Raw genomic sequence first — 13,910 nt, forward strand, 5'->3', positions numbered from 1 at the left:
GCAAGTAGCATAATTTGAATTAACATTTTTTAAATAATCTCCTAAACGACAGGGGGGGCACGTGTCTTGGTGCCCCCCTGCTGAATCCGCCACTGAGGAGCATACAGTTGAACATGCTGCTGGAGGTGCATGTGACGCATAGGGCATTTGAGGCGCATAGGGGAGTATTGTGCAATAGTGTCCCCTTTTTTTCAAAATTTCTTGATAATCTAATTGTTTAAGTCTGACAGGTTTTTTTTTTGGGGGGGTGAGGGTGGGGTGAGGTGTTTTGGGGGGCAGGCGCCAAATTACTACCTTGCCCCGGGTGAAAGTCCTACTTTTGGCCCTGCTGGTATACTAAACTTGTTGGTATTGAAACAAAGGGACAAATAAGAAAGACAAACTGCTGTAGGCGATTAAACTAAAGCTGCAATTCTGTGTTTATCCAGCAATAGAAGTAAAGGGATTTTGTTCATATTTTGATCAAAACACTTATAATGGGATCTCCAGCCTTTGCAAGTCCCTACTCTAGTTAAATGCTTCACACATCATTAAATTGCAGACAAAATATACTCACTTCCAGATACAGAAGGTAACATGTAGATGGAAGCTGGCTTGTGAACAAGGGTGGTCATTCCGAGTTGTTCGCTCGTTGATGATTTTCTCTATATTGCGATTAGTCGCTTACTGCGCATGCGCAATGTTCGCAGAGCACATGCGCTTATTTATTTTACTCAAAAGTTAGGTATTTTACTCACGGCATTACGAGGATTTTTCTTCGTTCTGGTGATTGGAGTGTGATTGACAGGAAGTGGGTGTTTCTGAGCGGAAACTGGCCGTTTTATGGGTGTGTGTGAAAAAACACTGGCGTTTCTGGGAAAAACGCAGGAGTGGCTGGAGAAACGGGGGAGTGCCTGGGCGAACGCTGGGTGTGTTTGTGACGTCAAACCAGGAACGAAACTGACTGAACTGATCGCAGTGGCAGAGTAAGTGTCGAGCTACTCAGAAACTGCTAAGAAATTTCTATTCGCAATTTTGCGAATCTTTCGTTCGCAATTCTGCTAAGCTAAGATACACTCCCAGAGGGTGACGGCTTAGCGTGTGCAATGCTGCTAAAAGCAGCTAGCGAGCGAACAACTCGGAATGAGGGCCAATGTACACATGGGCATTCGCATTGCGGTAACACAATGCCATGCCAGAGTGTGGCTTTACAATAATGTGCCTATGGTTTGCAGGTGTGAGCGTTCGCACACACCCACTACCCTGTGACTCGTATGTTGTATCGAGGCAAAGATGTAATTGGACACATTTGTCAGCAGCCATGACAACACTAGGCAATTTTTTTCTAAACCAACAGAGGAAAGAAATATGCCCACGCTATGTGTTATCCCCATTATAAATGGTAATAGCTGCATAGCAATATTAATGAGTACAAAACAGAAACACACATTTTAACTGGCGCTTTAACCAATGGCTCTAATTCTGTGTGTATCTAATCATATAAGCATTGGAATTTGTTCATACTTTGATGTAAACGCTTAAGTCTCCAGTCCTCCATCATGGAACCCCAATCTCTGCAAGTCCCTACACTAGCATAAATATTCACACATCATTAAATTGCAGCCAAGGCATGTTCATACTGTAATGCGTTGTCAGAAGGGATTACCAGGCAATGGCCTGTATGTAGTGTATATCCTGTAACTGTAAACATCCTAAGTATGGTAACTGGTATATTTTAGAAATTTTAGAGCCTCTTAGTGGAGCGTGTGTGAAGGGGTGCTTGTGCAAGCACGTGCTGATGGGAGGGGTAAGAGGGGCCCGCAAGCAGGGAGGAAGGTGGCAGTTGAAAGGAGCGGTTGGTGTCACAGCAGCTGGAGTGAGAGGGAAGCAAGGCGCAGAGACTGGGGGAGGTAAGGTGTCCGATGCAGGTGTCTATGGGACCGGAGTGATCGGCACTGGTTGGAGGTGGCAGTGGAGTGGTGACGGAGGTTGGTGCACCGCGCTGGGGTCCTCCGGAGGCAAGCAGGTGGCAGGCAGCGAAGAGTGAGGGCTGGTGACGGGAGAGAGGCAGCGCTATGCAGCGATACTGCGGGGATCGGAGTAAGTTATTACCGGTGTCAGCGTCTGGCTGGAGCTGGTGAGCAGCGCTGCTCTCTGGATCCAAAAGTGGATGTGAGGAGATAATAGGAACGGCTTGGCGGAGGAGGGTGGTTCTGGCCAAGAGGTGCAGCTGGGGGGCGTGACAGGAGAGGAGTATCCACCCTCAGAGCTATTTGGCTTGGCTGGAATAGCGTGAGCACTACTGTACGGCTGACAAGGCAATTCCAGTGCCTGCAGCCTTGATTATAGACTATATTTTCTGTATTTCACCAGTCCCTGATGTTTCTCACTCCACCACCACTGGTAATTCTACATAATACACAGATAGAGACTAGCAACAGCGCAGCCCAGATGTTGAGGGAGTATCACTGAGGGGCTCCTGCCTACAAGTAGCAACCTCTATACCAGGGACGTGCAGTCAGGGGAGGCAGTTCCTCCTCTGCCATAATGATTGAAGCAATACAAAGAAGATATTTATAACACGTTCTGTGTCATAATTATTCTCTTTGCATTTTGCTAATGATATTTGCTGTGGAAACACAACCAAATGCGGGTGGGCGGCAGTTGAGAGCGCTGTCTCACACCGACAATAGTAAAGTGCCTGAGGCTGAGGGCGAGCAGGGGGCGGGTCCAAACAGAGGGCAGGAAAAGCAGATTGAAAAACATAGAGTAGAGGCACCATCAGATCTTCCTTAGTGACGGGCGTGCCTGCATCCCACCTCAGAGCATGCCCCTGTCAATGAGTCAGATTTGATTGGTCACCGGCTCCAGCACTGAGCAGTGACTGTTTCCTGCTGTCACTGCTAGTGCTGAGTGTGGATCTCCCTCTCCAGGTGCTGGTCGCGGCGGTACAGATGGTGAGGTAAGGCCATCATGGTTTACAATTCCACATATCTCTAGCTGGTGTAGCACCATTATAGGGGGTTGGCGGGGAGGAGGGGGCTCTGGTTCCCTGCACATGGCTGCTATAGCCACGTACAGTAGAGTCAGGCTGCTGATGTCAGGGTCAGAGCTACGGCAGGAGCAGGCTGCGTGTCACTGTCTGCTCCTGCCTTTTGTTTTCCAGCCCTCAGCTGCTGCCTGTGGATGTATTAGGCTGCAGGGAGAAGGGGTTAGGCACCCATGGACAGGATTAGGCTGTGGGGAGTAAAGGGTCAGGTTTAGGCAATGACGCAGGAATGTTAGGTTTAGGCATTATAGGGGGAGGTTAGGGTTAGGCTACGGGCAGGGAGGGTTAGGGGGTTGGGGACAGAGGAGAACACCCCCTACTCACCCCAAGCTGTATGTTGGTGTACAGTAAATCCAGTTTTGTTAGCCAGTGCCTCCCCAGTCATTGACCTCATCGCACATCACTGGCATGCACTATACTTTGTATAGGACTAGAAAGGGGTTTAAAGGGAAGATGGGATAGCACCATTATTGTATTGTTATCACATATATTTATGTCATGATATCTACCTTGAGATTAAAAATGAGGTACTTACCTGAATTCTGAATGCAACGTCAGGTAGTTTATTACGTTCCTGTGAAAGGTAGGGTAATTAATGTATATCGCTAACCCACTTAGGGAGAAGCACAAAGTGCTTAATAAATATATAGGGCTTTCCCAAGCGGGCCCATATTACTGATACTAGCTTGGGTGGAGGCACTTATAATACCATTTTATCCTCACCAGATAGGAGAACTACCCAGAAAAGGGGTTACAATACCTTCCAACTTCCATCCCTTCTAAATAGGGACATGCGCCCTGGAAAGGGGGCAGAGCTTCAAATGGAGGGGTGGGACATTGAGTTGAGGGGCGTAGCCTAGTGCCGCAACCCCCATTTTTTATATTTTGGGGGCATGCTCAGCGCTCCCTGAGTGGCTGGCAGCCCCCGGCTTCCCTTCTTGCACTGATAGATCACCGGCTGCTTTGCCGAGCAGAGCAGTGGTGATCACTGGCTCTCCCAACTGCCCTCCTTTCCCCTGCCCGCGGGACACTGCATCCAGCAGGTGGGGCAGCGGGACAGTGTCCAATTAGCGGGACTGTCCTGCTAAATTTGGAACAGTTGAGAGGTATGCATGTTTACCTTCAAGAAAAGATACAGAGGGTAACATGTAGACAGGAACTTTGAGCCTCACCCAGATAGGCCTTATACTGTATTACATTGATTGACAATAGCCATGACAACACGAGGCACATTTAAAAAAACAAAACACAAACTGGAAAGAAATATGCCCATGCTGAGGGTGTGCTCATCAGACTGAGTTTGAGAATGGGATCTGCCAGTATCCTGGATGTTGACACAATGCAGAACTTTTGAGGTTAATCATAACTTTAAGATGTAATCTCAATATGCAGATGTTGGCAACTTATAGTTCTTGCTACTGGTCTCTTTTACTCCGATAACTTGTCCTCGACCCATCTTTTTATATTTGAGAAGAGTACATGGCAGTACTGAATACTGTTTTTTCACAGTGCCAAATGCATTGACAGGAGCACATACCTACTGTACTGTATGTGTAAAACTGACAGAAAAACTTGTAGGCAGTGGTGTATCTATAATGGGTTCAGTGTGTGCAGTGCACACGGTCTCCTGGGTCCAGAGGGGGCCAACACCGCACACACTGCACCCATTTCTTCTATACTCACCTTTCCAGCGTCCATCAGTGACTGTGTGTAGACCCCCTCCTCTCCCGTAGCCGTTACCGCCGCTGCTAGTGCACTGAGCACTAGAGACTCTGGCACAGTGCCAGAGTCTACAGCGCATGTGCAGGACTCTGAAAAAATGGTGCTGCGGCCATTTTTTCAGAGTCCTGCGCATGCGCTGTAGACTGTGGCACTGTGCCAGAGTCTCAGTGCTGAGAGCGCTAACAGCGGCGGTGACAGCTACAGGAGAGGAGGAGGCCCACACACGGAGTCTACACACGGGTCCCCTCCTCTCTAGAAATGCCTGTGCTTGCAGGCTATTATATTTTTCCTCTTTGAGTGCAGTCAGTGGGTGCGATAGCTGGTAAGTGCCCAAAAAGTGGGACTTTCTCAATGAAAGCTTGATAATTGGGAGGTATGATGTACAGTTAAATGAACATACTCTGCACCTACCTCTAGAGTGTATCCAGGAGCAGTTTTAGGTGTGGGCAAGCATGGCAGCCACCCGGGATCAGCAGCCTGAGGGCACGGTCACAGTCACTCCGCAGGTGCCCACCACCTGCACACAAACTGCAGCAGGTGCCGTGGGCTGTGTGGGTGCCCGATGCTGTAGACACCATTAAGGGAGACAGTCAGATGCTAGAGGTCCCACTTGACCTCTAGCATCTGTCTCCCTGCTCTCTAGATGCTCTAGATCTCTGCTCTCCTCTGGCATCTGACTGTCTCCCTCATTTGTGACAGCAGGCAGTGTGTGGGCAGTGTGAAACCCTGTGGCAATGCACATGAACCCTGTGGCAATGAGCAGGAACCCCTGGCAATGAGCATGGAACACAGGGAAGGAAACCCTTGGCAACAAGCATGAGACCCCTGGCAACGAGCATAGAACCCAGAGCAGGAAACCCTTGGCAATGAGCATGAGACCCCTGGCAATGAGCATGTAATTTAAAAGTAATTAGAAGCTTTACTGTGGGGCATAATTTGAAACAGACTATTTTGTGTGGAGCATAAACTGGTGTCAGGGGCATAACTGTGTGTAATGGGAATTATGGTGCGTGGCATAACATGTAATGGCATAAGATGTAATGGGCATTACGGTGTGTGGCATAAGTTGTAATAGGCGTTACAGTGTGTGGCATAAGTTGTAATAGGCTTTATGGTGTATCGGATAATGTGTAATGGGCATTATGGTGTGTGGAATAAAGTATAATGGACATTATGGTGTGGCATAATGTGTAAGGATCTCATTACTATAAGGAGGAAAAATAACAAACACTTTAAAGGGCATGAATCAGGTTTTTTTCCCCCCTGCCTTTTTTCCCCTGTGTTGTATAAGTGGCTCTACCTGGCGTTATGTGTATAAGGGGTATTACTGTGTGGTGTGATGTGACTGATGGACACTACTGTGCGGTGTCATGTTAAATTGGTACTATTCTGTAACCACACCCCTTCCCCATGAAGTCACACCCCTATTTCTTGGCACACACTAACCCTGTTTTGACTGGGGGGAGGGCAGGAAACTAGGCTCTGGGCCTCACAAGGTATAGAACCGGCCCTGGGTGTACCCCTGGAACCAGTATCACCTTCTACCATGTTGATAGTCTAAACTGCTTTTTAGACTTCATTATAAAAATGATCTGCACACATCTGCCCCATACTTCTCTACATTTTAAGGGGACTTTACTACTGAGTTTTTCTCAACTCTACTGTCACACTGATGACGTTTACTGCACATGGTTATGAAATTTGGTAATGGTAAGATTTTAAGTTCTCATCACTAAATATTTTTCAGTGCAAATACTGTTAAAGAATTCCATAAATATATATCAACAGATGAGTTGTCTGGTGTAGGAACCTTTTCAGGAAAAAAAATTGACAAGGACAAACATTTAAATCTGAAACTGTACTTGGTAGTAAGACTACAGATGTAGCCACCTTTATCTTGAGTGGCCGCGGCGGTTGTCCCGTTCGACCATACGCAGCGTACTGTGGCGTAGCGAGGCGCGCCTAGCCACAGAGAGGCTATCTAATCGCACGGAGACAGACATTTGACGTTTGGCGTTACCTTTACGTGTAATACCTGCGATCAGCCACCAGATGTCGCTTTTTACAATCACCACTGCGCATGCGTGTGGTCTCCCGTAAAATACAATACTGACATACATAATAAGGACTACTTTACTAAGGCGTCTCATTACGCTGCATACAGCAAATACTGTACTCATTACGCTGCATTATTTAATACAGTACTGTATATACAGTACGACACCGACGCAAATACAGTAGTACAGCATACAGTATATGATCCATCTACAATACTTTATGAATACTGTATGTGAGCGTCCAAGTCCCGCAGACAAAACACAGTACTGTAAAACCAGTAGTGTACACTGTCGCAAATGGATGTGTGTTACAAGTTCACTATTGCCTCTCAAGATTAGGAATTTTCTACAGTATGTTATCGTCCTAATCCCGTAGCCATTACAGCATAATCAAAACCAACGGATTTATACATTTGTCTGCGGCGAAGTGGTGAAGTGTTTCGCTTCCTATACTCAGAGTCCAGGGTTCGATTCCTTAAGTACGAATGCATGTTACTGTAGTTTTTTTCAGACACTTTATTATTTTTTTTATTCACATACTGTAAACCAGGGCATACAGTAGCTGCATGAGCGGTTCTATGCGATCGAGTCCGGTGTACCATAATGTGCAGGTTCTATGCAGGTTAAGGTACTATGCTCCGTACACAGTACACATACAATTCTGTAGCTGGGCAGACTGAATAGAAATGGCTACCACCTATGACTCCTTGCCCCACAGAGGCCCTAGGCTACGGAGCAAGTAATAGTCCAGATTGTACAGACTATGGGGCAATGCTGAAGGAGCGTCACAATCCCCTAGCTAAAATACACAGTATGCATATTATGGTACACCGGACTCGATGACATACTGTAGCACACTGGCAAAATGGCCGCCGCCCCTGAACCCTTGTGCAGGTTATGGGGCAATGCTGAAGGAGCGTCACAATCCCCTAGCCAAAATACACAGGGGAGGGATAAGCCACTGTAGGATTGCATACAGTATTACGGTACACCGGACTCAATCGCATAGCACACTGTCAAAACGACCACTACCCATGAACCCCCACCTCCTGAACCCCCACCTCGTGGCATGCAGCAGTTGGGTATGGAATGAGAAATGGCATAAGCTGTGCAGGCTACGGGGCGATGCTGAAGGAGCGTCACAATCCCCTAGCCAAAATACACAGAGATACTGTAAGCGAGGTCTATGCACATTACAGTACTGTACGTTACACCGGGCTCGGTCGCATAGCAAACTGACAAAACACAAGTTTTACAGTACATACAGTAAAGCAGGCCAAAGCTGCAGGAGAGTTTCTACTGTAAAGGTTCTATGCACCGTACGGTAATGTACACATACCTGTACAATTCTATAGCAGGGCAGACTCAATTGAAATGGCTACCGCCTGTGACTCCTACAGTAGCTCCTAGGAGGCACTCAGCTATGGAGCAAATAACAGCACAGATTTTGCAGGCTACGGGGCAATGCTGAAGGAGCGTCACAATCCCCTAGCTACAATACACAGGGGTGATAGAGATAATCGAGTGGCTGGAGGGGGGTCCCCTTGATTTAAGTGGCCCCCACTCCTCCAGGGTACTCCGGCCAGGTGTGACTAGTTGGGTATTTAATTCCATGGCCGCAGGGACCGGTATAAAAGTCTCCCCCGGCTGTGCATTATCTGTCCAGCTAGTGGAGCCCAGTGCTGATTCAAAAAATATGGGGAACCCCTACGCTTTTTTTGTCCCCCTTATTTTTTGCACCAGGACCAGGCGCAGAGCCCGGTGCTGGTTCTAAAAAGATGGGGGATCCCGTGTCCATTTTTTCCGTATTCCTTCCGGAATTCGACTGCAATTGCATATACAGTACTGTACCCCTTAATGTCACTGCTTACAGTATACAGTATTTAGACATGAGCTTGTGTACAGTATCTGTCATGAGGTGCTTTTTTCACTGACACTATAACTTTTTTCTATTGTGATATACTGTACAGAGGCGGCAAACTAGCCAAACGGGAATAATCAGCTTCTGCAGAATAAAATGAGATGCTACAGTACATGCCTATATTCTGTGAGTGACTGCGGCTCTATGAAATTAAATCAGAAAATTTAAATATGAAATGCATTACTAATGTGTGGCATTACTGTACTGTATGTGTATAAGGTGTACTACAATATTTTCTGGTGTAACATAAGGAAAGGGCACTACTGCATGGTCTAATGCAGTGGTTCTCAAACTTGGTCCTCAGGACCCCACACAGTGCATGTTTTGCAGGTAAACCAGCAAGTGCACAGATGTATTCATTACTAACTGACACATTTTAGAAGGTCCATACAGTAGGTGGAGCTAATTTTTTCACTTGTGATTCTGTGAGACCTGCAAAACCTGCACTGTGTGGGGTCCTGAGGACTGAGTTTGAGAACCTGTTGTCTAATGTAAATAAAGATGAATGTGGTGGGGTGTAATGTGAATAAGGGGCATTACTGTTAGGAGTAATGTGGTACTATGATATGATGTCATGAGAATAAGAGACACCACTGCATGATATAATGTGAATAAAGTTGCAGTACTGTGTTGTGTCATTTCATCTTCGGGTATTATTGTGTTACCATGCCCCTTCCCAGCAAGAACATACTGTACACTGTTTTGGGCTGGCACTAAATGTGCACATTGTTCTTATTTAGATTATAGGGGGTAGGAGCGCCAAAATGGGTGATGGTGCTGGGAAAGGGGTGCAGGGTTAGAGGCGGAACTACGTAGCATCTGTGCAAGAGGGCATCAGCCAAAATCTAGCCTAGGGCATCATGTTGGTCAGGTTTGGCTCTGATAATACTGTATACTGTACTCTTACTGTACTTTGCATTCAATACAGATACTGTTTGCACACAGGTTTTACATGAATCATTGGCAATGCTGCAGGAGTGTCTCATTAGGCAATCTAAAATATACCACGACTATGGGTGGGGATACAGTAGGGAAGTTCTGTCACCATAAGCTGTCTGCTGTGTATAGCATATTTCCATCTGAGATGCATTTGTGTGTTTGTAATAAGAAAAAAACATTTTACTGTACATTTAGTGGATACAGTATTTCTCCCCCATAATGACGTATCATACTGTACAGGTACCCTCATGTACTGTACCGTACCATACTGTAAAATTGAATATTTATTGGAAAAACATCAATATTAATGTAAAAATAAAGTATTACAACATCCGATTCCATGTACTGCACTGATCAAAATGTACAGTACTCTTATTCAGGACTTATAAAACTGAAAATAACTGTTCATACAGTACACATCAATAACATTACTACTGTATAATATTCTACATTAGTTTATGCAATAATCAGACAAAGGCAATTTTATCATTTTTTTTAATAATGCACCAATTTAAAATTTTAAACAGAAAATACAGAACTACATATTTGTGGCTTGACCATTTCTTTCAACTACAACAGGTAATACTTTATACAGGTGATTTATATAATTATTACAATGTTCAGGTGTGAGTACTTCTAGCCAAAATTTCTTTATCCCATCCACCAGTTGCTGTTTTGTTGTTGGCTTTGCAACACTCCTAACGTACCTCTTCAATTGAGCCCACACTAATTCGATTGGGTTCATGTCTGGTGATCTATATAAAAATAAAAAAAAAGCGTATAGAAAAAATTAATTACATTACAGTAAATAGAGAAAATTAAACATACAATATTGTACTGTTTATTAAACAAATTTTTTTTTTACAGTACTAGAGTGCTATCCAAAATTTTACTTGTACACTGTTGAAAGAATACTCACTCTGGTGGTGTGCGTTCCCAATTCATACCTTTCTCTTCCATAAATTTGGCTGAGGCGGAGTGTTTAGGATCATTGTCTTGGAATATCCTATGGTGAGTTGGGTAATATTTATTCACAAATGGCACCATACATTTCTCTACTATTGTTTCTTGGAAATATTTCTTATCCATGATTCCTACAGAAATCAAAAAATGTTGTTCATTAATAAGCAACTCCTTTTATTGTGCAGTTACACGTACTCTACAGTACAACATGTATTTTTACAGAACACAGGCACAGAATAAAGTATAGTACTGTACCTTCGAAAAATAATAGGGGACCAGCTCCTAATCGTGATATGCCTCCCCATACATGGACTTTCAATGGATGCTTTGGGCGTGGTTTTAAAGAGATATGGTTACGTTTCCTGAATGACATTCTGGAGAACCGCTCAAGGGCAACAGACGATTCATCTGTGAAAATGACATCATCAAATGTTTCACCACTCTCAATCCATCGCCGTGCCTGTTCCACTCTCTTTTCTTTATTCACATCTCTTATCATTGGAGATATCCTGTGAAGAGCCAAAAATAATGAAATCAGATACAGTTATGAAATTACAGATTTACAGATTACTGTATATACAGTAGACTGTATGTGCAGTATACTGTATTATATACCTACTGTATACATTAAACTGTACATACAGTACATTAAGTTACATACAGAGTAATATATATATACATACTGTACATACACACAAACACACACACACAGTATACAGTATGTAATCATCACAATAAGCCGGCAATGCTTCATTGCTGTCTCTGAGTGCCTATACAGTAGGTATCTCTTTTGGGATAGAATATATACAGTATATACACACACACATACTGTATATAGTATAAAGTACACACTCTGTATAATGATTTATGGCATTATTATATCACGTATCAAGGGATTATTAACAGTGCATTTACTGTATGGTTTATACTGCTTTCAGTATTTTACCTTGTTGCGCCAAAGGTCCATCCCATTTTCCGTCGCATCCTTCTGATGCTGGTGGCCGATATGTCCAGGTCATACTTGGAATGGAGAATTCGTTTTATTTGCAGAGCAGTACGCTCATCATCCTCACGAGTTAGTTCCTCCACAATTTGTTGCACTCTCCTACAGTACAATACAGTATGAAAAATATGAATTCATGAACAGCACAATCACAGTTACAATTGATGAAGTTTTTATTTTATTTCAAAAAAATTGTTTATGGTATAAAGCAAGTCATTTAAACATTACAGTAGTGTACAGTACGTACCATGTGCATTTTGTAGGAAATACAAATCTGGGCGTTGTTCTCTCGAATGCATGATAGCGCACCGTTTCTAAAGTGACTATAATGCCACTTTCCTTGAGCCATGCATGGATCTCTTTGATGGTTTTATTTTCTTTTTTCATGTTGGCGATTATCTTGCTCATCGTTTTGTTGATAGTTACTGGCATGTTGTCCAACTATAATTCCTGTATGGAGAGAAAACATTTGTGAATACTGTAGTCTAAAATTTACACATCTGAAAATGCATAAGAGTTTTATGATAGAAGTTAATACTGTACATGTTTACTATCCAGTACCTGATGTTCAAATTTAAGTATTGTATACTGTACAGTACTGAAAATACAACTTCAGTGTTATGGACTGCAATTAGTTTCCTGTATGAAACAGATACAGTACAGTAAATAACCCTCCTTGGAAGTGCATGGGCCCTGTGAGACTTACAGTAGTGTACAGCATAAGGGTCGACTGACATGATGTACAAGCATTACATACAGTACATGTCAGTACTGTATGTAAATTCTTCAATTATTGCCTAACAACAATGCTGCTTACTGTATATTAAATACTGTAGGCCTAGAAATGTGCATCTCAATATAGTAGTTAAAAACACAGGGGCCTATGTGGATAAGCGAGTTCTATGCACACTAAAAATGGCCACCGACCGTGAACCCCCAGCACGTGGCAGCGCTCGTATATGTAGTGAGATACAGTATGGCATACATTTCACAGTTCAGGGGGCAATGCTGAAGGAGCGTCACAATCCCCTAGCTCAATTACATTGGGATAAGCGAGGTCTATGCACATTACGGTATACCGAGCTGGATCGCTTAGCAACCTGACAAAATGGCCGCCGACCGTGAACTCCCAGCACGTGGCAGCGCTCGGATATGTAGTGAGATACAATATGGCATACATTTCACAGTTCAGGGGGCAATGCTGAAGGAGCGTCACAATCCCCTAGCTCAATTACATTGGGATAAGCGAGGTCTATGCACATTACGGTATACCGAGCTGGATCGCTTAGCAACCTGACAACATGGCCGCCGACCGTGAACTCCCAGCACGTGGCAGCGCTCGGATATGTAGTGAGATACAATATGGCATACATTTCACAGTTCAGGGGGCAATGCTGAAGGAGCGTCACAATCCCCTAGCTCAATTACATTGGGATAAGCGAGGTCTATGCACATTACGGTATACCGAGCTGGATCGCTTAGCAACCTGACAAAATGGCCGCCGACCGTGAACTCCCAGCTTATGCTTATGCTCAATGAGCGATCCAGACGTCGTGCGTCTCAGACGTCGTGCGTCTCAGACGTCGTGCGTTCCAGGCATTCAACGTACAGTACTGTAGTTACTGTACTTTGTGACAGTTTCCCTTAGTTTTAAATATGCCCTTTCTTTGACCACAGTATTTTCCACTGTCTTGCCCTACGCCCTTCCCTCCAGGGAGCCTTCACAGGTCTTATGCTATACACAAATACCGAAGATGCACAGTCCGTCAGAATACACTCATTTCATTCACGCTGTTTGGGTGCATTTAGCGTAAAGAATCGCTCCTGCAGATGTACTTTGATTTATGTGAAACCTGTGTGCATCCTTCCATTGACTGTCTTACAATGTAAATAAAATAATACAGTGCATTATTACAGAAAAAAAAAAAAAAAAGAAAGAAAGCACATCATGTCTCGAACCCTGGACCCCCAGTGAGGGAGGTGGGAGCCTTCACCCCTAGCCCACGATGCCTCATGAGAGATTTCTAATTTCATGTGTGAAAGTACTGCAAACAGCGCCCGGCCCTCGCCCCATTGCTGTTGGTTTATGCCTTAGAGGACTCGGACGCTCGCATTTGTAAAGCACGGTGTTTTCCTCCGCCTCCTGCTAGCCTGTTGCCCTTCCCCCATGGGAGCCTGCACAGATCATGCAGTAGACAGGGAGGGAATGCAGGTCATGTGCAATACACAAACGCCCACTGTAGTACTATTTTGCTCACTTACAGTACCGTACTGTAG

General features: G+C 44.5%; 1 long non-coding RNA gene across 4 annotated transcripts in view; it reads left to right on the forward strand.

The window, feature by feature from the left end:
- The first annotated feature begins 1,810 nt into the window (after positions 1 to 1,810).
- Positions 1,811 to 13,910, forward strand: part of LOC134943532 (uncharacterized) — a 49,045-nt gene continuing 36,945 nt past the window's right edge. The window contains exon 1 of one of the 4 annotated variants that reach the window (XR_010181592.1): positions 1,811 to 1,889. This is a non-coding gene — a long non-coding RNA (uncharacterized LOC134943532). The other 3 variants (XR_010181594.1, XR_010181593.1, XR_010181595.1) reach the window with 3 other exon arrangements.

The sequence above is a fragment of the Pseudophryne corroboree genome, chromosome 7 (genome assembly GCF_028390025.1).
Source record: "Pseudophryne corroboree isolate aPseCor3 chromosome 7, aPseCor3.hap2, whole genome shotgun sequence".
Classification (NCBI taxonomy): Eukaryota; Metazoa; Chordata; class Amphibia; order Anura; family Myobatrachidae; genus Pseudophryne; species Pseudophryne corroboree.